Genomic DNA, 22,165 nt, shown 5'->3' with positions numbered 1-22,165 from the left:
GTTACACAGAAAGGCTGAATAGGTTAGGACTTTATTCCCTGGAGCGTAGGAGAATGAGAGGTGATTTGATAGAGGTGTATAAAATTATAATGGGTATAGATAGAGTGAAAGCAAGCAGGCTTTTTTCCACTGAGGCTAGGGGAGAGAAAAAAAACAGACAGGGGTCATAGGTTAACGGTGAAGAGGGAAAAGTTTAAAGGGGGCTTCTTCATGCAGAAAGTAGTGGGAGTGTGGAACGAGCTGCCAGATGAAGTGGTGAATGCTTTTGATATTTAAGAAAAACATGGGCAGGTATATGGATGACAGGGGTTTGGAAGAATATGGTCCAGGTGCAGGTCAGTGAGACTAGGAGAAAAATGATTCGGCACAGCCAAGAAGGGCCAAAAGGCCTGTTTCGGTGCTGTAATATTCTATTGTTCTATAGTTCTATCTGGTTGTCTCTGAGAGCGGTTATATCTAAACAAACCCCAGTGGGCTTCGTAGTCGCCCTGGATTATTACTGAAAATAACAATTAATATTGCAATTATCATTATTCTTTCGCTTGACTTCGCACAGTTTGTTTTGATACACATATTGAGTGTTTTGACCGTCCTCTTAGTGCGGTCCTTCAAGGATTTTATTCGGTTTCTTTGATGCCCGCGGGAAAGTGAATCTCATTGTACATTGTGATATATGTAAATAGATATGCTGTGATGCAAAATTTACTTTCTGCTCTGAACTCTGAACCAATTGGGCCGAAGGCTATTTTCCGTGCTGTGCGATTCAAAATATCTGCATTGCAAAACAAGGAAGAGTGGCCTGTTAAACCAGAAAAAGTGAATATAATCCGGTCCGGAATGATTAATCCGATATTCCCAAATCCAGAAAGGTGTTAAACGCACCACGAGCTCCACGGCAGATGTACGCTTAAGAACGACGATGTAAAATGGCGTTTCAATATTAAGACCAACAACGTGTCTGAATGGCCGCGATGTCATTCTGTCCAACAAACAGCCACGGCTGAGAAGGTGACGTAGACACTCTTCACTGAGGCCACTTTCTCATCAAACTCCGCAGCCCGAATCCCATGTAATGTGTCCCGTTGTTCAGTTCTCTGTTGTGACTAAAACAAAATCTTTATCTTAAATGCTTCTTTCTCATACTCACAAACAGTCCACGCTTTGGTCGCTCAGTAAAATTACAGTGATTGCATTATAAAAACAGCACGTGAAAAACAGAGTATTTGTCAGGAGTCGGGCTCGAACCCACGCCTCCTGTTGGAGACCAGAACACTCGCGTTTACTAGGAAGAGGCTTTCTCGCCTTAGGTCTGGCGCCTTAGACCACTCGGCCACCCTGACAGCCCCTGTGGTACTCTCTCCACATGCCAGATAAACAGCTGTATTTCAGAATAGTCTGACTGACTGTTTTGTTGAGCGGGTATACATACAAACACCCTCTATATCCTGGGATTTTACATGAATATGGACGGGATGCATTTTCTCAGATTGCCGAGCATGTGCGGAATCAGAGCGTACAGCGTCACAGCACTGGGATTGTGCTGCACTCCGTTCAGGCCATCCTCCAGAGAAAGGATGACGCGGATTCGGAGAGTGTGCAGAAGAGCATCACCAAGATGCTACCTGAAATAGACGGTTTGTACAGTAACGAGAGTTCGGGCAAACTTGTTCTTTTTCTCTGGAGCATCGGAGATGAAGGGGGATCTGACAGACGTTTCTTAGATTTTCAGGCATAGATATTGGTAGAGCAGCAGAAATTATCTCCGCTCCAGGGTTTACATGTCTTAAAACGATCCCCTCTTAGGGCATACATTTCAACTAAGAGGGGATCGTTTTAAACAAGATGTGCCAACACACTATCACTCTATGTCGGCAAGACCAAGGACTGATTGTTGTCTTCAGCAGAGGGAAACCAAAGGTTTTTGAGCTAGTTCTCCTTGGAGGATCAGAGGCGGGGCGTATGACTATACCTATGAATAGTCAGAGGTATGACTCTTTCCTCTACTTTCTTAGGAGACTGCGGAGATTCAGCATGACATCAAAAACCTTGATGAGCTTCTATAGATGTGTCGTAGAGAGTATATTGTCTGTCTGCATCAATACGTGGTACGGAAATACCTCACCTTTGAAGGAAAATCTTTAAAAAGTTAGTGAATTCGGCCCAGTTCATCACGGGAAATCAGACCTTTGATCAACAGGTGATAATGTATGCTCACATGCATATCCATTAAATAATCTAACAACCAGTTATTTCACTTCAGAAAATTTCTATATTGATAGCTGAGTATGCCAGGAGGAGCTCAGCGGACCAGGCAGCATCTGTGGAAAAGCGTAAGCAGTCGGCGTTTCGGGACGAGATGCTTCACCGTGAATTTTTTTTTCTGAATAAATCACTGACCCAGAATTCGGTGTACGGTGATCTGTTGCAATACGATGAACAGTGTCAAAAACATAATCTTATCCTCCATCAGTTTTTCTAATCCACCTTAACAACCCAGGTTTTGTTTGCAGAAATAACGTCGCCTCGATTGAATGCTTAAAGACAAATTATGTCAGGATTCGAACCCACGACCCCAGATGGAGACCAGAACCCTCCCGTTTGTCGGAAGGACATTCATTCCTTGAGTCTGGCGCCTTAGACCACTCGGCCATCCTGACTATTTTTGATGTGTGTTTGAGAACGGAATAAATGCCTGATTTGTAAGAAAAGTCATATAAACTCAAACACATATATCATCTTGTCAATCGGAAATGAAAGCGAGAGTGTTACAGTTTGCTCAGGTTAGGCAACTTCTGTGGAAAGTATAGCTGTAAAATATTAAAATTTAATAAATTTAATAACGTGTCTCGGCAAGAATTTGTGAAGGACGTCTGCTGAGATGGATGAGAACGCTTGGAAGACTCAATAATTTTACATTTAGGGAAGCGGAGAAATAAACTTTTATAGACAGGACTGAATCTGAAAACTGGGTGGGAGTTGATCGCAACAATGTCAACAGAAACTGAACGCAGGAGGTTCAATTATACCCGGCAACGCTGCTTTACAGATGGATGTTGATAAGTAGACTATAAGGCTCAATAATCTCATGAATTTGGGATAAAGCGAAGATGTGACAAGGTTCACAAGAACATAAGACATCGTGCGGAAAGGCCGTTCGGTCTCCTGTGTCTGTTTCATCATTCCATCATGGATGAGTTATGACAGTCAGAATGTTGTTCAGGCTTGTAGGTCAATGTTTAATCTGAGGGAGGAGACGGAAACAGGGATTTTGGACGTTAGAGCAGCGGCCTTTCTGAGAGATGAGACGCTTAACAGAACGTAATTCGCTCAAGTTCTCTGATCCAGTGTTAAAGGCACAGAACACATTAACGTATGACAGGGACAAGCGGTAGGCCATTGTCCAAGTGGAAGGCTCCTCGCGGGATGTGGAAGGCGGGGAGACCTCCAGAGTTTCTGATGACGACAACTACGAGAAGTGCACACAGCTGCCGCTTGTAACAATCCGCCCTATGGCGTGATGGACTAGGACATACAGAGTGGTAGATACACCCACGGTGCAGGACACAGGGAAATGTGGGACAGTCAGGAAGAGGAAAGGATTTAAAGAGGCAGTGCAGACTATCCCTATGGCCATCACCATCAGAAACATCTGGATGCGGTTTGTGGTTGGATGACCTTGTAGAGAAAATCCACAGCGGTCGGACCTCTGGCACTGAGTCTGGTTTTCTGACTCAAAAGGGAAGGGGAAGACAGATTCCTGGATCGTATGTTACCTCCCGGGTGCCTGGGTCCGGGACGACTTGGATCAAATCCTGAACATTTTTCAGCAGGAGCGTGAGCAGGCAGCGGTTGTGGTACAAATGACATCGGAGTGACGACTTTCTGCAATGGAAATTCAGAGAGTTAGGTGCTGAGGTGGAGGGCAGGATCTTCGGGGTTGTGACAGCGGCACGTGTCGCGTCCTAATGAGGCGAGTAATGGAAATATGATACAGATTAACACGTGGCTAAGGGTTTGGTGTAGGAGACAGCCATACGATTTTTCGATCACTGATCTCCCTTCCAGGGAAGCTGAGACCTGTGGATAAAGACGGTTTGTGTGTGAACTGGAAGTGTAGTAATATCTTGTCGGAAGGTTAGTTAGCGCTCTATGATGAAGCTTAAACTACATTTACAGGGGAATTGGAACCAGGGTGCCAGAACAGCTGGTGCGGAAATTGTGCAGACATGTTGATAAGATCTCACACAACGTCAGGAATGCAATCGTTGAGCAAGGTCCGACTAGTGGCCTGAGGTGCGTATGTTTCAGTGGTAGAAGTATCTGAGAATAAGCCGGTGAACTCACTGCTTGGATCAAAACCTGGAATCATGGTATCTTAGCCGATAATGATACTGGGTTGCAGGAGAGTCTGGTCTGGCAGTTCAGTATTTCGGAGTCTCTTTGCTTCAAAAGTGATAGAGCGGGATGGACTAAAGGAGGAGAGTAGAGTTAACAGTCAAGGAAAATTCTCGGCTGTCTTCCATCAGGGCAGAGGCAGAATTCGGCTAATCCAGGTCCCTCTCCTCCGCGGGGTCGTTTAACGCGCTCAAAGGCCCAGACAGACGCTCAATTGGTGAAACCGCAAACAAGGAAAGGTATGATCACGTTAATGGGGATAGATTACTGCCCACCCAATGGTCAAGAGTATTTAGACGGCCAACTTTGTGAAGATATCGCTGTGTATTGCAGGAACATTACGGTTGTGAGAGTAGGTGTTTTTAACATTCCGCACGTTGAATGTTAATTCCACACGTGTAAAGGCCAAGATGGGTAGGTGATCGTTCAGGACATTTTTTTTTTCTTTTGTGCGTTGACGAACCAACGACAGCGTGCGCGATACTTGATCTGCTATGATGACATAAATGAGACAGGACAAGAGGTAGAAGCTTGATGTAACGAACACTTTGTAACTGGTGATCACAATGCCATTGGTTTCAATATAAATATGGAAAAAAGATCGTTCTAGTCCATACGTTGAGATTTTTCATTGGGGAAGGTCAACTTGGACGGTATTGAAAAACATTTAGCTATTGTCGATTGAGGCAGAATGTTTTCTCGTAAGAGGGACGCGTTCAGAAATGAAAATCAGAGCGTAGAAAGCTCGTATGGGCCTGTCAGAAATAAAAATAGAGACAACAAGAGTACATAACCTTGGGTTTCAAGAGTAAAGAAATTTAGGCACCTCGCTCCCAATGCCGGCGGAGACGGACGAGGTCCCTCACTATGATTTGGCTGCTGTTTTCACTAAAGACACATAGACCTCTGCGGTAGAGTTTGTGGTGTAGAGGACACTAAATTTGCCTAATTCTGCAGGCTTGTTATGTCTTCAAAACATTCCAACAGATTTTTGAGGCCAAATTTTCCCTTGACGGAACCATGCTGTCTCTGGTCAACTTTATCATATGTCTCCATGTCCCCTGAGACCTCATCCTTAATGATTGACTCCAAAATCTTCTCAACCGCTGTGGTCAGACTGAGCGGCTTAGATTTTTCCTGTCTTCTGACTCTCCATGCTTGAAGCGTGAGGTGATATTTGCAAAATTTCCAGTCCTCCGAAAAAATTCCAGAAGCGAGTGGTTGTTGCAAGATCATCACTAATACCCCCAGCATGTCTTCAGTTAGCGATTTTTAAACTTTGGGATGTACAGCATCAGGTCCCTCCAGTCTACATTCAGACTCTTGAGTTAGTCACTTACCTTCTCTCCGGGCATGGTAACTTCACACACTTCATACCCCTGACACCTGGAACTTCCATCACGCGGCTGGTGTTTTCCAGACTGAAGACTAATGCAATATACTATTTAGTTCGTCCGGTATTTCAAGGTCCCACATTGCGACGTCTCCAGCATCGCTGTCAGCGATCCGTTGTTCAATCTCGCTACTTTTCTTACTTTATGTATCAGAAGAAAATTTTGGTAACTTTGTTAATATTATTAGTCAGCTTTTCCAGCACTCCAACTTCCAACTAATATTGCTCAATTGTACTTTTTATTACTTAATTGTTCTTTTGCTTTTTATGTTGGTTTTGAAATCTCGTATTAAGACCTTAAGATATAGGAAAGAAGGAGGCCATACGGCCTATTCAGTCTGCTTCACCAGTCAATCATGGACTGATCCCACCTTCCATCATTCTCACGACCCTGTCTCCTCACCCCATAACCTTTGAGGCCCTGGCTAATCAAGAACCCATCTATCCCTGACATAAATACACCGAGTGGCCTGGCCTCCACAGCCGCTCGTGGCAACAAATTCCACAGATTTACCACCCTCTGACGAAACAAATTTCTCGTCTTCTCAGTTCTAAATGGACGTCCTTCAATCCTGAAGTCGTGCCCACTTGTCCTAGAATCCCCTACATTGGGAAATAACTTCGCCATATCTGATCTGTTTAGACATTTTAAAATTCGGGATGTTTATATGATATATCACTCATTCTCCTGAACTCCATGGAATACAACCCAAGAGCTGCCAAAAGTTCCTCATACGGTAACCTTTTCATTTCTCGAATCGTTAAGGTGAATCTTCACTGAACCATCTCCGACAGCAGTATACCTTTTTTTAAAAAAAAATACGTGCCTCCAATTGCACACAATACTCTACTGTGGTATCACGAGTGCCTTGTAGAGCCTCAACATCACATCCCTGCTCTTATATAAAATACATCGAGAAAGTAATGCCAACAGTGCATTCGTCTTCTTCAGAAACGTTTCAACTTGGAGGCTAACCTTTAGGGTATCTTGCCCAATAAATCCCAAGTCCCTTTGATCTCTGTATTTTGAATTCTCTCTCCATCCAAATAATCGTATGCACGTTTATTTTTTCCTTCAAAATGCACGACCATACAATTTCCAACATTGTATTTCATTTTCCACTTCTTTGCCTATTTGCTTAAACGATCTAAATCGCTCTGCGAGCTCTCTGTTTCCTCGACACTACCCGCTCCTCACTTATGCTGCACCAGTGAATCACCACTGGTAACCGGCACCCAGACCAGTCGCGCTGGAGTTTCCTTTCAGAAAACTATACAGGCTTTGTCCTATCTTGTCATGTGCCTGCAGGTACTCCGTAATCTCATCCCTAACATCGATTCCGATAACTTCCCAACCACTATAACTGGCTAACGGGCCTTCTTAAATAGTGAAATAACATTTGCAATTTTTCTGTCATCCGGTACGCCAGAATCTATGGATTCTTGAAAGATTATTGTTAATGCCTCCACAATCTGTAGCCTTAAAAATGTGGAGGTATAGCTCAGTGGTAGAACATTTGACTGCAGATCAAGAGGTCCCTGGTTCAAATCCAGGTGCCCCCTTCAAAAATAAAAAAGTGACCACAGCGCTGATATAGGATGTAATTTCATTTACTGAAGTTTAATGGCGCTAAGTGAGAGGTGTTAAATTTTGCTAGTACTGATCAAAATAGGCCACACAAGGTAAATGGTAGGGCACTGAGGAATGCAGTAGAACAAAGAAATCTAGGAATAATGATGCATAGTTCCCTAAAGGTGGAATTTCATGTGCAGAGGTTGGTGAAGAAATCGTTTGGTATGTTGGCCTTTATAAGTTAGAGAATTGAGCATATTGAGAATTGGGATGTAATGTTAAAATTGTACAAGGCATTGGTAAGGTCAAATTTGCAGTATTGTGTACAGTTCTGGTCACCGATTTATAGGAAAGATGTCAACAAAATAGAGAGAGTACAGAGGAGATTTACTAGAATGTTACCTAGGTTTCAGCGCCTAAGTTACCGAGAAAGGTTGAACAAGTTAGGTCTTTATTTGTTGGAGCGTATAAGGTTGAGGGAGGCTTTGATAGAGGTATTTAAAATTATGAGGGAGATAGATAGAGTTGACATGGATGGGCTTTTTTCATTGAGAGTAGGGGAGATTCTACCAAGAGGACAGAGTTGAGAGTTAAGGGGCAGAAGTTTAGGGGTAACACGAGGGGGATATTTTTACTCAGAGAGTGGCAACTGTGTAGATCGTGCTTCCAGTAGAAGTGGTAGAGGCAGGTTCGATATTGTCCTTTAAACAAAATGGATAAATATATGGACAGGAAAGGAATGGAAGGTTATTGGCTGAGTGCAGGTCGGTGGGACGAGGTGAGAGTAACCGTTCGGCACGGATTAGAAGGGCCCAGATGCCCTGTTTCCGTGCTGTAATTGTTATATGGTTATATGGTTAATCTCTCCCGCTACTTTCGTCAGAACCCGAGGGTGCATTCCATCAGGTCCAGGAGCAGGTAGCTTCCTGAGCACTTTCTCAGTCGTAATTTTTCCTGCACAAACTTCACTTCCCTGACGCTCCTGAATGTCCAGTATACTGCAGACGTCTTCCACTGTGAACACTGATGCAAAATACGCATTCAGTTCCTCTGTCATCTCTGTATCTCTCATTGCAATATCTCCCGCGTCATTTTCTATTAATCCTATATCTACCCTCGACTCTCTTTTACCCGTAATGTACTTAAAACAGCTATTGCTATCTTCATTGTTATTTGTCACCAGGATCCTCTTGTAATTCATCGTTTCCTTCCAAATGACCTTCTTTGTTTACTTCCGCAGGTTCTTAAAAGCTCCCCAATGTTCTATCTTCCCACTAGCTGTGGTTTCCTTTTACGCCCCCTCTTTTGCTTTTACTTCGGCTCTGACTTCACTTGTCAGCCACGGTAGTGTCCTTCCTCCCTTTGAAAATGTATCATTATTTTTCTTTCCTGCAAATGTTCCTTTCCAGTCAACTTCGGCCAGTTTCCCTCCCATGCCATTGTAATTTCCTTTATTCCACTGACATACCGACACATTGGATTTTATTTTTCCCTCTCAAATATCAATATGAACTTGATAATAATGTGATCTCTGTGCCCTCAGTGCTCTTTAACCTTGAGCTCTCTTACCAGCTCCGATCATTGCACAACACCCAAACCAGCACAGCCGATCCGATAGTGGGCTGAACAACAAGCTGTTGTAAAAAGCCATCCCTTAAACATTCTGCAAATTCTCTCTCGTGTGGTCCAGTAGTGACGCGCTTTTCCCAATCCGCTTTCATGTTAATATTTCCAATGATTATCATGACATTGCCTTTCTGACGCGCATCTTCTATCTCCTGCTGTAATTGGTAAACCAACAGGCTGTTTGCAGGCCTGTATATAACTGGTATTAGGGTCCTTTTACCCTTGCCATTTCTTAACTCAACCCGTGCAGACTCTACACCTTCCAATCCTCTGTCACCTGTTTCTAATGATTTAATATTATTTCTTATACCAGAGCCACAGCACCCCTTCCGCCATCAACAGAGCATTCCGAACTATCCAGCTCTCTCTCAATCGGGTCAATTACCATGTGGTCACGTCAATGTGCAAGCAATTTTATTATCAAACCATGTTATGACATCACATACTACTTTGAGGTTACTTTTCTTGCTGGCATGCAGAGAACAACAGAGAAATGCAACTGAAACATTGAAGTACCATGCAGAAAGTTAGACTATGCAAATTGCCAATGTGCAATAGATGACTCCCTGAGCAAACAAGAAATAAACAGTTTAACGAATAACGAATGAATGGATGGATAGCTAAGGGGATGGGTTGATGGACAAATAAATAAAATAACACTGCGAAAATGTTGCAGGGTTCTTGAAAGTGATTCCATAGCTTGTGGAAACATTTCAGGTTTGAGGTTAGTGAGGTGATCCAAGTTGGTTCTTGATCCCGATGATTGTAGGGTAACAACAGTTCGCGAAGCTGTATTCTGGGAAATACGGCTGCCTTCCCTCCTTCCCAATGGCAGTAGCGGGAATGGCGCATGTCCCGGATGATGGGGGTCCTTGATGATCGATTCTGCAGTTTGAAGAAGTGCTCAGTGGTGGGGAAGGCTGCTGCTGTGATGGACTGGACCCGAGGTTTTCTCTGCTCCTGTGCATTGGTTTATCGATAGCAGGGCGTGACGGAACCAGTCATGGTCCTCTGCACAGTGCATGGAAAGAGATTTGTCAAAGTTTTACTGACAATACCGGATCCACGCAAACTACTAATCATTCAATTATGGGCTGATCCAAAATAACTGGTAGCTACTCTTTTCTACTCTTTTAAAGAGTGTAACCTTCCATTTTCCTCATAGGCACATGTCTGTCTGAGATTCCTTTCGAGTTCACTATTCCTTGACATCTACAACCACACAAGTATGTGCATCCCTTGCACCCTGTTTATAGCTCTTGGCTTTTAGAGCTTATTTGAAATTACTACCTGAATATTCCCCGTCACTTTGTGCATGTTTCTAAATAAATGATCATGGTATCATTTGCAAGATTATTTGTCAGTCTATTTTTATACATCCGAGTTGACTGTGTATATCTCAAACCCCGGATCAACTGACTGTCAACTACTCTTTGTGATTAAAATGCGATATATGGATTACAACGTGCTTGAGAGTGTACTGACCTTTTGCCTCACAACCTGGTACTCCAGCTGCAGTGCTGCTGACAAAAAAGCCTTGCAGAGGGTGATTAGGGGAGCAGAGAAAGTTATTGGAGTCGCCCATCCTTCTGTCCAAGACTTCTTTCAGAGTCGATGCCTCCAGAATACACGGGACATCATTAAAGACCCCTCACACCCTCTCGATGAATTTTTATTCTTCTGCCATCAGGCAAACGTTACAGGAACATCAATACTAAAATCACAAGGCTACTAAACAGCTTCCTCCCACAGGCAGTCAGACTGCAAAATAGCTACTCTACCTGACTTTGCTTTGGACGCTTTTAACTTGCACTGGACACTTGTAACTTGTTTTTAACTGACATGTGGCTGTTGTGTTTTACTATTTATTGTTACGTTTATTATTTAGTTTTGCGTTTGTTGTGTTATGATTGCACTGCCCCTGGGCAACGCTGTCTCATTCTGCGCTGCAGAGCTGATGTACGATTAGAATGACAGTAAAGGTTTTGAATCTTGAATCTTGAATCCTGAATGAATATTGAAATCGCTTCCTTACAGGCTGCCACTTGCTGGTGGTAGTATGACAAAACTGTTACTTGATTGACCATCTGGACTTTCAACAAGCTTCCTCAACATCCACAACTCCATCACGTTTTGTGTCGTCCACAAGCACATTTATGAATCTTCCCTATCTTCATCCAAGACAAACGTCAGAATATCTCCAACACTTGTCACATGCAGAATCGCTGCCCCCAGCCACTGCTTTATGCCAACCAACTCTATGCCCGGAGAACATTTGAATCCATGCCAGCCCCTGCAGCTCGGTCTTATGGATTAGCCTCCCGGAACGTGTCCTTCTCAAATGCCTTACTTCCAGTCCGTTCCCATGGCTGCCGGAATGCTCCACGTTCCCAGTGCCCCGAATCATGGGATAATTTTCAGTGACACATTAAGCTATCAACATATAAGTATTAGAATTTGGTCTGTGTGGGGAAACCAGAGCATCCCGAGGAAACCCACGCCGTCACAGACAGCGGCGGGAAATCAGGAGAACACCGGATGATCAAATAGAGAAGGAAAAAAAGGAAGAAAAAAAAAGACTCCGGGAGACTGAACAGAGGTGTCGGTCGACGTTTCGGAAAGGATACGATCCAGTCAGGATCTCAGGTAGAAAATGCTCCAGTGCAAGATGCTATTCCTGAAGGGTCAGCGGGAGAAAGCTCTGATGTATCGCTACCAATTGATGGTGTTTATGCTAGAGCCATACATCTGACAGCATTTCCCATTTCGTGCCGAATCTCAATAAATACAAAAAGATCCGGTGCCCTTTCCTCAGCAGTCACCTTCCCCACATACCCAAAGTACTCAACCCAATTCGACAGATTGGACCTCCACTGCACTAAGTGTCCATGAATTTGTTTAATTTCCGAAAAGCACTGAAATGGCAATTACTGCTTGGGAAGAACGAGCGGAAATTGAATGAATGGTGTTCCGGGTGCGGGGTAATGACATTCTCTCGAGGTGGCAGACAGATCTCCAAAGATCAAAGTCGCTAGCGGTGTTCTCGGTCAGTCTTTGGCAAGGGACTCGCCTGAACCGATTAATGGCAGGAGTTCTTGGAGCCACTGGACCCTCGCCGGAGGAAAGAGATTGTGCGATACTGGGAGATTGCGAGCAGCCATTAGGGCCGCACGGAATACCCGCAGGGCCCAACTCCGCATTCCGATTTTGATGTCAATGTTTGGCATGCGAGGAAAGTTCGAATCACCCACTTGGTGCAACTAAAGGAGACATTACAGGGAACTCGAGGCGAAAGTAAACTGGAAGGAGCAATGCAGAAAGCAGACTGAGGAGAAATCGGCGATCGTGTCAGTGTATCGAGGAGCTAACCACGGCCGCTCAAAGCCTCAATGGAACTGCATATGCACGTGAAGAAATGGGATATTTTGGGGCGGTATGGAAGAAAGGTCACTGAGGATCAATGCGGAGCTGACAAAGCCGAATAAGCTTTGTCATGAGACTGAATGGCGATTTCACCGTCTCCTTCAGCTGAGCCCTGAACCTGGCCTGGACCACGGCGTAAAGGGCCGTGTTGGTGCAGGAGCTCAGCAGTTGCAGCATGTAGCCCAGCTCCCGCAGAGGAGACGGGGGCAGCACGTAAATGTAAACATACAGGCTATCCCATACGGAATACAGCGTCAGCAGCGCCCACAGCAGGATGAAATTCCCTGACATCACCAGTAGTAACAGGAGGGATTGCCTGCGGTTCTTCATCTCCGGGTCGGCGGGCGTCTCGCCATCGCGTGAACTACGGAGTCTCCTCCGGGCTCGGCTGGCCACTAAGACGTGTCTGATGGTTAAACTGTTTAACAGAAGAATCAGGACAAAGGGTAATGCTGGGGTGATGAGGAAATTAATCAGTAGGTATGCACCCTCCTGAGACGGGGAAAAACGATTATTTCGCAGACAGAGCAGGGGCAAAATTACCATCGAATATGACCCATCGAACAAAAAGTACCAGAAAATGTTCTATACGCAGCTCAACAGAGTCACTGTCCCCAGAACCAGAGCCGCCGCTCCCCCGGTGCAGTATTTTCGTTTCAGCCTCGGAAAACAAATGGCCACAAATCGATCAAAGGTGAAAGTGATGGTGAACCAGACTGAACAGTCCGTGGCGGCGTAGAACACGACGGCGTGGATATTACACACGGGAACACGTAACGACCAGAGGAAAAGCTCTATTTGCATGTAAATCAGTGGAATCTTGCTCAATACCAGATCGAAGAGAACGACGAGCTGATCCGCTGCTACCATGGCAACTAGGTACCTAGTGACGCCTTTGGAGAGACCGCACTTTCCCCGCGACAGGATGACGATTGTCAACACGTTCACTGTGCGGGGGAAGATAAAGACCATTAACAGACTTTTGGCTGGAAACTTTCTGAAATTACAATTCTTTTAATCGTTACCTCTTTCGAACAGAGAGGGGGAGAAATATCTTCGGACCGAGGCTGGTGAATGTGTGCAATTCATCGCCACAGACGGTTATGATGGTCAGTTCATTGGAACGATTTGTAGCGGGGATTAATCTGCTCTTGATTTGTCGGAGCTTTAAAGGATGCGGGGAGAGGGTCTAGAATGTGGTAGGGAGGGATGATAAATCAGCTATGATGGAATGGCGGAGAGGGCTCGGTGCTAAAATGGCCGTATTCAGCTCCCGAGCCTTATGGGCTAAGCAGTGATATCAACCGATGGCTGGAATGTACTCAGATGTTTCGCGCCAGAAGGAGTTGCAACCGGGAGGTGTAAAGAGAATAATGAACTGATTCATGTAACAAGTATCACGGTGACGGAAATTCAACTCCCCTCAACTGCAAACATGAGAGAACATGAGAACATGAGAACATTAGCAATTGGAGCAGGGATACCCCATCTGTTCGATCTGGCATGCTCCGGCAATGAAGATGATCATGGCTGATCTGATCATGGGCTCATCGCCGCATACCCGCCATCTCCTCAGAGCCCTGAATTCTTCTGGTATGCAAACAACAATGATAACTTGTCTTAAATATATTTAACGTGCTAAGCTCCACTGCTTCATTGTGCATCTATTTCCACAAATTCACCTATCTCCGCGAAAAACCGTTCCTCCTCATCTCCGTCTCAAATTTACATCCCAGAATCCTCTGGCTATTTCCCTCAGTTATAGTCTTACCTACCAGTGGAAACAACTTTCCTAACTCTATCTTACCTATCGCTTCAACAATTTTAAATGTGTCTGTAAGATTTTCTCTCAAACTTATGAATTCCGCCGAGTACGATCCCAGGCGAGTCTATTTCTCCTCATAGTCGAACCTCCTCATCTCTGCAACCAACTGGTGAACCGTCTACAGCTCCAGTTTTTCCTTCCTCAAGTCAGGAGATCAGAACTGCACAATACTCCAGACACAGCCTCAGCAGTACCTTGTGCAGATGCAGCATAACTTCCCTGTTCTTAATTTTTATTTGTCTCGCAACGAAGGTCAACATTCTATTTGTCTTTCTGATAGCTTGCTGCACCTGCAAACCAACGTTTTCTGATTTAAGCAGAACTCCAAGATCCCTCCGTACAACAGAACACAGCAATCGTTTAGCACTTAAATAATATTCTATTCTTCTATTTCTCATTCCCAAGTGGATGACCTGGCATTAACCAACTTTGTACTCCATCGGCCAGCGCTACTTCATTCGCTTAACCTATCAATATCCCTCTACAGGCGCTCAGTTTACTCAACACTCTTGGTGACGGTGATAAATCATGGCAGTGATGATGCCCAGCTGACCTCATGCTCTTCAACATGTGAGACGTTGGAGCTATTTATTTATTTAATATTTAATATTTATTGTTTTCAGCAATGCAGTCCACTCCAACAAACTTCTGCAAAGCCGACTAATCCTGCCCTGACCCAACTGCACTCATCACTACGGGGATCATAAAGAGCAGACGTCTTGGTCCCCTCACTACAGGAAGGACGTGTAAGTTTCACGGGTGTGCATATGAAATACATCAGAATGCTGACTCGATTGCAGCGAATTCCCTGTGTGGAGAGTTTGTGTGTGCTCAGACTTGTTTCTCTTCGAGTGAAGGTGCTTGAGAGGTCACTTGGTGGAAGAGTTTAAAAGGAGAAGAGGCAGAGATAATGTTTGCCTGTCAGAGAATTAATCGGGACACCGAGGGCACCAACGATAGAAAGAGAAATTCCGCAATGAATCGAAACATAGAAAACCTACAGTACAATACCGGCCTTTCGGCCCGCAATGCTGTACCGAACATGTCCATTCCTAGGGATACACATAGCATACTATTTTACTAAGCTCTATGTGGCAATCCAGTAAACCCTATCGTATCCCAGTCCCTCACAGTGCCGGCAGTCCGTTCTGCGTAATCACTGTCTGCATAAGATATATACCCCTGACATCTCCTCCAGACCTACTTCCAAGCACGTTAAAACTGTGCCCTCTCGTGCCAGCTATTTCAGCCCTAGGGGAAAACAAATCTTTGACTATCCACTCGATGAGTACCTCTCGTCATTTTATAGACCTCTATCAGGTCACCTCTCATACTCCGCCGTTCCAAGGAGAAAAAGCTGGGTTCACTCAACCTATTCTCATTTCCAATCCAGGCGACACCGTTGTGAAACTCCTCTGCACACTTTCTATGGTTTCCACATTCTTCCTGTTGGGAGGCCACCGGAACAGAGCACAATACTCCAGGTGGGGTCTGTACTGGATCCTATGTAGCTGTAATATTACATCTTGGTTCTTAAACTCAATCCCATGATTGAAAGCAAGTGCACCGTATGGCATTCTTAACCACTGCGTCAGCCTGAGCAGCAGCTTTGAGTGTCTTATGCACACGGACCCCAACATCCCTCTTAACCTCCAACAACACCAAGAGTCTTACATTTATCTGTGTTGGAATCAATCTGCCATTTTTCACCGCAGTTTTGCGTCCTACCAATGTCCCGCTGTAAACTCTGACAGACCTCCATACTATCCACAACACCCCGAAAATTTGCGACATCAGGAAATCTACTAATCCACCCCTCCACTTATTCATCAAGGTCAATAACAGAAAATCAAGAAGAGCAGTGGTCCTAGAACAGATCCCTGAGTCACACCACTGGTCACAGACATCCATGCAGAATAAGACCCGTCTACAACCACACATAGGCAACGATTTCTGGATCTACAAACCAATATCCCCTTGGATCGCATGCCTCCCTACTTCACAGTAAGCCTTGAATGGTTTACCTAATCAAATATACTCAGAGGAAGTTTGCGGAAGCGATACCGGGTTGAAAAAGCCGCTGTGCAATTAGCGCGCCGTTAGAGGGCAGGTACGAAAGAGAAGCTGACATATTTTTCAGCGTTAATCAGGAGAAAAAGACGTGACGAGACGCTAACCAGGAACAGCTAAAATGGCGAGTAGAGGGTAGTAAATCAGTTGGATGGTCTGAAGAATAATCATGATTCGAATATCCAACTGCAACCTTTCATGATTTTCAAGAAGATATTGAAACGCCCAGAAAATATTCTTCGAGATTCCCGCAGCATTCCGCGTTGCATTTCGTAGATTAAAATCCATTGCTGGGATAGTCCAGATTACCGTTCGCGATTCAGCCTCTGTCCTCTTTCTATCTGGAGCCGGCTCGTCTCTGATAGCGTAGACTGGCGGCTCTCACTGTAGCTGTCGTTCTGAGGGATTCATATTAATAGACCAGGCAGCCAGCAGTCACACCTCCGCGGTGACGTCGACAATCCCCATGGATACTCCTTTCATTAAATTCTATGGAATGACAGGTGCAGTAAACCCTTTATCTGCAGGCCGTCAGTTAAGCAATACAAATGCAGGTTGGAAGTGTATCTAGTAATCCCAGCAGTTAGGTGTCCACGGATGCGTGTCGTGTCTATAAGGCGACGCAACATGGATAAACTTACTGAAATATATATGCAGGTAGCTGTAGACAATTGTGAGTCACTGATAACGGAGCTTGCGAGTTTATGACATTGAAAGCTCATAGCTCAAAGAAGGGAAGTTGGCATGGGAGTAGGGGGTGGTGTAAAGCCCACTCTGGTGTGAGGGGACTCATTATTAATGGGAGCGGCAGGAGGGTACCTGGGCGACAACGACCAGGATATCTTTGATCGAACTAGGTATTCTTAAGTGGAAGGGTGAGGAGCCAGACGTCGTGGCCCATGTACGTACCATTAGTACAGGGGTGGGCAAACTTTTTGACTTGTGGGCCACAAAGGGTTCTAACATTTGACAGGGGGGCCGGACCAGGAGCAGATGGACGGAGTGTTTTGGTAATACACCTCATAAGAGAAAATAAAATATCATGGGATATGTAGAAAGCATGTGCTTTAATTTCAATTGAAAATGAACAAATGCATTACAACAAAATATCTGTCTTTGAAGTCCCATAGTATTTAGCTATTTATTGAAATGACTTTTAAAACACTGAAAATTAAATGAATAAAATACAGCTTTTTTAATAGTAACAGTTATTATTTTAAAGCAATGAAAATTCTGTTATCCTTCAAAATATTATCATCATCACTCTCCTCCTGACTGTCTTTATTTCAAAAACGGTAGGAGATGCAGGTCTACTTGTCCTGCTCCTTCTTATTCAATTGTCCCCTGTGCCAAAACTCAGCAACGACCAGTGTCACTGACAGAACAGTGACAGCGCGCCAGTATGCGGAGCGCGTTATTTGATCTGGAGCGCATTTTTTATTTTGAGAACGTACGTGCACCTGCGCACTACTCATGTCCATCACTTAACAGAAATAACATGTAACATGTAAGGCTTATTGAAAAAAATATTTTCAAATGCATTTTTTACATAACACAACGAAGAAACTTGTTTTTAATTTCAGTGGGAACAGTGTTGTTGGTCTCCCTTTTTAGCCAGCGCATCAAAGTCTGGATTTAGTTTTGTTGTGGCGATTCTCAGTATGGATCTGAGGTGTTAACAAAGTTTATTAATATAATTTCATCAAGTTCTGCGGGCCGGATTAAAAAGCTTAACGGGCCGCATATGGCCCGCGGGCCGTAGTTTGCCCATGCCTGGGTTAGTACGAGGGCCATTCTCTTCTTTATATCTTCTCCGATAGGATACCAGAGTTGCCAGGCTGGGTAGTTGAATGCTCCTTTGCGGGATTGCGGGAAGGCATGGAGACCTCCGGTGTCCCTGGCGATTACAGCTGCGAGAGGTGCGGTCAGGTGCAGCTTCTACAAATCCGCGTTCAGGAGGCGGAGCGGGAAATGGATGAGCTCCAGATCATTCGAGAAGCTGAAGTACCGATAGACAGGACACTTAGAGAGGCAGTGAAACCCAAGGTGCAAGACACAGGAGACAGGATGACAGTCAGGAAGGTGAAACGGCTGAACGCGGGTCAATAACTCCAACTGAACTTTGTGTATTTTTTATGTGTGTTCTCCCAAAAGCCGTCGTCTCTGACTCTGTATTGCCATGGGCTCTTGTTTGTTTTCATGCCCCATGTGCTTCTGTCCCCGGTCCTACTCTACTCCGGCCCCTGTATTACTGAGTACGCCGTCTCTCACCTATTTCACATTATGACCTGTTTTTCTGCCACTTCTATCTCATTGTATTCCACCGATCATCTGCCTCTCCCTTTATTGTTCAGTGTATTTCAGGACTCTGTTTTCACCTGTTGGTTGCGAGATTTTCCCAGTGAATTTCCCTGAGCCTTTCCAGCATTCGTATCTGTCCGTCTGAATATCGACTCTGCCCGTTTCCCGATTCTGATTTTTGGATTTCTCTGCCTGGCTTTGATCTCTGCCTGAACTTTGACTCCGGCTTTGTTTGCACCTCGGGATTTGTTACTCAATAAATATCACAGTGTGCACAGTGCAGGGTCTGCGATTGGATCTCTGCTCCGGCGCCCTAACAGAGTTCAGTCACAGTGCCCGTGTCTCTGCCAATCCGTTTGCCGCTGTGACTAAGAAGGGAAGAGTGAGGTGTGTATGGAGGGAGGGGGAATGCACTCTGCGCGGGCAGGAGGTTCTGTCCGCGACAACATCAGGGACGTCCGGGATCCAGTCTACAGCATTCCTAAGTAGGAGGGTGAACAGCTGGAATTCTTGGTATATCTAGGTAAAAATGGCATGGGCACGATGAATGACGATGTTCTGCACAGGCATTTCAGGGAGTTAAGAGTATAGATAAAGGGCCGGGCCTGCAGGGTAGTAATCTCAGGATTGCTACCCGTGCCACGTGCTTGTGGACCGGACCCATGGAGAGTATGCAGATTAGTAGGTTGCAAAAGAGTGCCTTTTATATTCCAGTCCTCTGCAGCTGTATGCTAACATTGCATTTGGCTTCCTCACCTTTCTGCATGTTTCCTGTGTGGAATCCTCCCAAGCGGCTCTGCACCTCTGCTTGTTTCAATGTTCACCCCATTGTTAAAACAGTTCACGCCTTTACTTAGTCAGTCCAAGAGTAAGACTGGGCATTTCACTACATTATATTCATTCTGCAAAAGTCTTTGCCTATTTCTCCAGTCTGTATAATTCCTTCTGCAAGCGCCCCGCTTCTTCAACTCCTCCTGCCCTTCCATCTATCTTCCGAGGATCGGCAAACCCTGCCACAACGCAATGAAATCCTTCATTCAAATCATCGACACACAACGGGATAAGAAGCGGTCTCAACACAGAGTGCTGTGGAACTCCACTGATCACGGCCGTCCAATCAGAAAATGACCTACTCAGTACTGTTTATGGACATCTCCAGAGTGCTACAATATGAAGCACCCCCAGGATAGTCTGAACGTTCCGAGCAAATGAGAAATGAGCGTGATTGGCTGTGTCCGGACATGAGGTTTCTCCAACTGCTGAGAAACTTAAAAGACACAATAACTTACAGATCAGTGATTACAGACAGAACAATCCATCATAACCGCCCAGATAAAATGTAACAGGATAGACGAAGAACAACAATTTATTCAATAGATAAAGCCATTGTGAACTCAGATGACATACAGAAATCCAAGCTTTGTCTACATCACCATATTCTGAATTAAAAAGGAAAGTGAAAGACGATGGCGCATGAACAGGGTTATTATTGTCCCGAAAGTAATATTTGCAACGAGTATCCTACCAGTCATTACAGAACAGCATTAAAAAAAAACTACCGTACAGACAAAATATTTGTGTAATTCCCCAGAACGCTACAACACTAAGCATCTCTTGAACACTCCGAAAGCTCCACGTAATTGAGAAACGGGAATGTTTGGTTCAGGTTTTATCAGTGTTGGGGTGAGTGAAGCGGTCGAGTCTAGTTCAAGAACCTGATGTTTGCGAGGCCACGACTGCTGCTGAACCTGGATTAAGCATTCCCAATCCTCAATGAAGTCCCCGGTTCAAACAACAAATAAAAACACTCCAAAAATTCAGCAAAGTCCAGCTGAGCTGCGGCCAAGAAGGCACCCTTCCCTCCTCAGTTCCTGAAAGGACAAGGAAATCCGTCAGGAGCCTGTTGACTGCCCACAATATTTAAACCATCCTGTCCTTTCATAACCAGCGGCTAATCATTGACTCGGCCGTTTATCATTTTGCAGATACGTTCGCTGGGTAACTGGCAATCGGTTCATCTGTGTCATCTTCTCTCTCTGTCATCGTCTCTGTCTCTGACTCTGTCTGTCTGTCTGTCTGTATGTCTGTCTGTCTGTCTCTCTCTCCCTCTGATTGACAGGCGGATTCTAGCGGCCAGTCGAGCCCGCAGGGGGCTCCTGGGACAAAAGAGTGGAGAGAATGACAAGGACCGGGAGATGGAGAACCGACGCAAATCCATCGTTTTGCTCTTCAGCATAACCGGTAGTTTCATATTGTTGAGGGTAACGCAGATCGTATTTTATATTTATCAGCGGATTTCGATGCGTTTTGTTTTTTTATTTTGTCACGGATCCCAGTTACATCACAGAAGAGACATCGGGAATGCTCCGGATTCTCGGTTCCTGCACCAACACGTGCATTTACGCCCTGACTCAGAACAAGTTCCGAGAGGAACTCAGGAATGCGGTGCAATACCCACTGAACCAGATTTTGAAACTCATTAACCGTTAACAACAAAGGCAGTAAACTATGACATCTCAGCACTTCATGCTCCTATTCTGTACCCCCACTTCAGCGTTAGTGGATACCATGCGATGAACAGAGTTACTGCCAGGTCTGTTAACATCCCGCAGTATATTGCGTGCGTTGCCTTAGAACGAAAAACAGCTGTTTATCGTTATCCCGACGGAATCACTGGTGTCTGCGTCCCAGAAAAATATCCTCCTTGCCCCTCACCTCCCGCTCCGATTAAGTTGAAACTTGAAGCGAACCTGTTAACCCGGCTTTCGGGTTCTAACAAAACTGCTTGATATTGGAGTATATTTTAGGCTGTATCGACCTCCCCTGCTCCCATTATAACCCGTGGTTTCTATCAATCAGATTTCGCTTTCTTTCTGTGCGCGCAGCTTCGTCTTCTCTCTGCCACCATGAAACAAATTCAAGTAACAGAACTTTAAAAGTTTTACAACGACGTCAAAATTCTGTTCCCTTTATTCTTTTAATGTAGCTGTAAAAGAGAGTGAGAGTGAGACGGAAGAATGTAGAGTGAGGGAGAGAGAAAGAGAGAAATGTTCTATACATGCTCTGATATAGGCTAACCATACGCAACATGCTGGAGGAACGCATCAGACCAGGCGGCATCTAGACAAACATGTACTGTCGATGTTTCGTGCCGAGCCCCTTCAGCGGGACTGGAGAAAAAAATAGATGCAACCCTGCTGAGAGGTTTCAGCTACTGTTTGCTCCTTTCCTGGACTGCGGAGCTCCTTCAGCAATTGTGTGTGCTATTTGGATTCCCGGCATCTGCAGATTTTCTCTTGATTGTGACTGGTCTAATCCAGGCCTGTATCGAAGTTATATTTAACTGTACCACACAGACTGAACACTCGACAAAGAAGAAGCGAAGAATGGTTGAAAAGGGCGGGTTGATAGATTACAAAAACAGAGGCAGAGACATGATAATTATTGAAATTATAGTTATAATTAATAAAATATTTAAATAAATTATAGTTATTTTTGAAATCACGCAACAGGGCATTTGGAAGGTCACTCTCAAAAAAACAGGAACTGGAATGGTATA

General features: G+C 44.7%; 2 non-coding genes across 2 annotated transcripts; one reads left to right on the top strand and one right to left on the bottom strand.

Annotated features, from left to right (window-relative positions):
* Window positions 1-1,224: 1,224 nt before the first annotated feature.
* On the bottom strand, window positions 1,225-1,340 carry trnal-uaa (transfer RNA leucine (anticodon UAA)). Its single transcript has 2 exons — window positions 1,303-1,340; window positions 1,225-1,270 (listed from the first exon to the last, which is right to left on the bottom strand). It is a non-coding gene; the product is annotated as a tRNA-Leu (tRNA).
* Window positions 1,341-7,279: 5,939 nt separating this feature from the next.
* trnac-gca (transfer RNA cysteine (anticodon GCA)) lies at window positions 7,280-7,351 on the top strand. Its single transcript has one exon. It is a non-coding gene; the product is annotated as a tRNA-Cys (tRNA).
* Window positions 7,352-22,165: the final 14,814 nt, after the last annotated feature.

Source organism: Hemitrygon akajei, unplaced genomic scaffold (assembly GCF_048418815.1).
Source record: "Hemitrygon akajei unplaced genomic scaffold, sHemAka1.3 Scf000182, whole genome shotgun sequence".
In the NCBI taxonomy this organism is placed as follows: Eukaryota; Metazoa; Chordata; class Chondrichthyes; order Myliobatiformes; family Dasyatidae; genus Hemitrygon; species Hemitrygon akajei.
The sequence above is the reverse complement of the archived record's forward strand: the minus strand, read 5'-3'. Positions and strand labels throughout refer to the sequence as shown.